The sequence below is a fragment of the Nycticebus coucang genome, chromosome 20, assembly GCF_027406575.1.
Source record: "Nycticebus coucang isolate mNycCou1 chromosome 20, mNycCou1.pri, whole genome shotgun sequence".
Lineage (NCBI taxonomy): Eukaryota > Metazoa > Chordata > Mammalia > Primates > Lorisidae > Nycticebus > Nycticebus coucang.
Window position 1 is genome coordinate 9,750,334 of NC_069799.1, and position 2,911 is coordinate 9,753,244.

At 45.0% G+C, this 2,911-nt stretch overlaps 1 pseudogene; it reads right to left on the reverse strand.

Annotated features, from left to right (window-relative positions):
* Nucleotides 1-783: 783 nt before the first annotated feature.
* LOC128573129 (immunoglobulin heavy variable 2-70D-like) lies at nucleotides 784-1,266 on the reverse strand (annotated as a pseudogene).
* Nucleotides 1,267-2,911: the final 1,645 nt, after the last annotated feature.

The window sequence follows — 2,911 nt, forward strand, 5'->3', positions numbered from 1 at the left end:
AAAAATAAAAAATGTATTGGGTATATTTGTAAAATGTTCCATTTGTAAAATGGAAAATGCTTTATTTTCCCTTATAAATTACCATTCCGTCACTAACTTTTGTAAACATTTGTAAAGGGCCCAATCCTAAGATCTTTGTCCTCAAGCTTAGCAAATTCTTCTAGAATGAGAATGAATATGTCAGCTAATACATGTGACATAAAGTTTAATCATCTTGATCTTGCGATTCTTTTGTGTTCTTGTCTATCCATCAGATGCTTCTCTATCTAAGGAACTAGCCACCCCTAATGATGTAAACAGGCTGTGGAAACAAGCTGCTTATATCATGGGGGTTTGTTTGCATGCGTGAAAGAAATGAGTTTCCAGTTATAAAGTTAGTCATTGAATTATAAAGTGTCCTTATGGGAAACTTGTGAGTCTGCTTGTAAGCATGAAGTGCAACACTCTGAGTCATCCATAACCTGGGACTCCATGTATTACATTTCCCAGTATTCTCCCCCATCAGGAGATGGACATCTATGCCATAAATCACATCACGTGGATGGTTCATCTGGCACAGGTAACTGGAGCTTTTCCGGTTTAATTTTTATAAAACAGGATACAGCATCTCATTGGTCTGTACAAATAACAGGAGATATGCAATTTACAAACAGAACATTAGAAGGAAGACAGGGGTCTGTGTGGTGGGTGGAGAGAGGAAACCCAGGGCCCGACAGGAAATGGCACTTCTGCTACATTTAATGTCCCGCAAAGATGAGGAGAGAGCACAGCTGAGACGTGGCCTCAGTTCTTGTAGTAGAATGACCCCAAGTTTAGTAACTGTGCTCTCTGTGCACAGTAATACATGGCTGTGTCTGCGGGGTCCATGCTGGTCATTGTTAGGACCATCTGGTTTGTGGAGGTGTCCTTAGAAATTGTGAGTCGGCTCTTCAGGCCTGAGCTATAGTACTTATCATCATCCCACCAGATGGCTGTGAGCCACTCCAGGGCCTTCCCTGGAGACTGGTGGACCCACTAACACCCATTCCAGAGGTGCTCAGTGAGAACGCAGAGAAGGTGCAGGTCAGTGTCAGGGTCTGGGTGGGTTTCACCATCCCTGGTCCAGCCTCTTTCAGGGTCACCTGTGACAGGACCCCTGTGGAGAAAGCACAGAAGGAGGTTGAAGTTGACTGAGAAAAAGAAGACCCTTTTTATTCTTATTGAAGTCTCAGACTAGAGCTGGGAAGGCATAGTCAGCAGCAGGAGGGTGGCACACAGCATGTCCATGGTGGGGCTCAGGAATTACTGACCCAGGTCCTGTGCTGGGCTTTTTAACCTGGGACAGGGTGGAGCTGATGGAGATTTGCATTGACCTCACCTGGGTTGCAAACATTTAGGAAGGTCTGCGGTCTCAGGACACAACAGGGGAGGGAGCACTCAGCTTTGAACGGTCATGTCTGGTCTCTATGGGGGTCGCCTGCCCATTTCAAGACTGGGTGTGTCAGGCCACGAAGTCCCCTGCATGTTCTGTGGCTGGATGTAATCAAGGCTATAAGGCCCCTGTTGCTACAGAGTCTTCTCCTTGGAGGCTCAGATGTTGTAGTTCTCATTTTGGTAAATGGGAGTAAAGGACAAGATAGATGCCCTGTCCTCTCCCTTTAAAAAACAGAGACATTTGTGTTTGGAGGAGAGTGGGCACTATACTCCTACATTCAGCTTTTGAACCTTTTTCATTAACAGAGAGCAGAAAAACTTGGTAAAGGGTCACTCCATAAAATTTTTACATTGACTCTGTGTAAATACATATATGCTGACCAGAGAGTCTGTACATGTGTGAATTCCTGTAGAAATAGTCCTTGGATAATACACTGTGCTCTTGTGCCAAGATAGGCCTGTGGGTACAGAGAGTGACACACTTGACTTCCCTCTTCATCAGGCCATGAGTGAGCAGACGGTGAACAGCTGGAGTGAACTTGTAGGGGAACGGCCGAGTGACAGCATGTCCTGACCTGTCTCCCCCTGCACCTGCACTGAAGATGGTTCAGTGCTAACGGGGCTGTGGAGACATTCTCCATCCTAGACTCCTCATTCCCACATAAAATAGATCCTAGAGATTGGACCTATCTGTCACACCATGAGACACACACACACACACCCCTTCATATTTGCCATGTGGAACTCCATGAATGTGGAAGTCACTTTACATTGCTGCCATAGTATATATGAGTATTTCTTACATTTCACTTCTTTGAAACCAACCATGGTCTTACACTAACTAAATGCTTATCATTTGTACTTGGCTGCACAGCTATGAGAGTTTGTTGCCAACAGAGGAAACACACCTGCGAGGGAGGGAGGTCAGACTGCTGAGTGTGCACAGTGTCCTCAGAGTTGTAGAGGAGACTGGGGTGAAGCCCATTCCACATGTGGCCAAATGATCCCTGGACTTTCCATTACTGTTCCCAGGGAGGCCCAGCCATAGCTGACTTTCATTTGCTTTTGGTGCAAGTAATGGTTCAGGCCTTTCCTGGGAGTAGAGTTGGGTGTGGTTAGATGCACACTCAGTTGATGATGGGAAAGGAACTGGTTCAAGATGGTAAACAGATGGCCTGAACTTACCTGCACAGGTTTCACAAGTGATATGATTTGATATCATCCAAAGTGGAAGTCATGATCAATGTCAAGAAATGCGTGTGTTCTTTTATGCAGAGAGAAATGCACACGTATTTTTTCAGATCTGGCTTTTAAATGTTATTCCAAAGAAAATGTAAGTGACTCATGTGCGAAATCCACAACCTCTCACACACATTTTAAGCCCCTCTGCACATGGAAAAATATTTATTTTCTGAGACAAAACAGGAGTCCATAGCCCTGTTCACTGATGGGAGAACAGGAATTCTTCTACCACTTCCTTTCCCAAGTGGGGAACTTT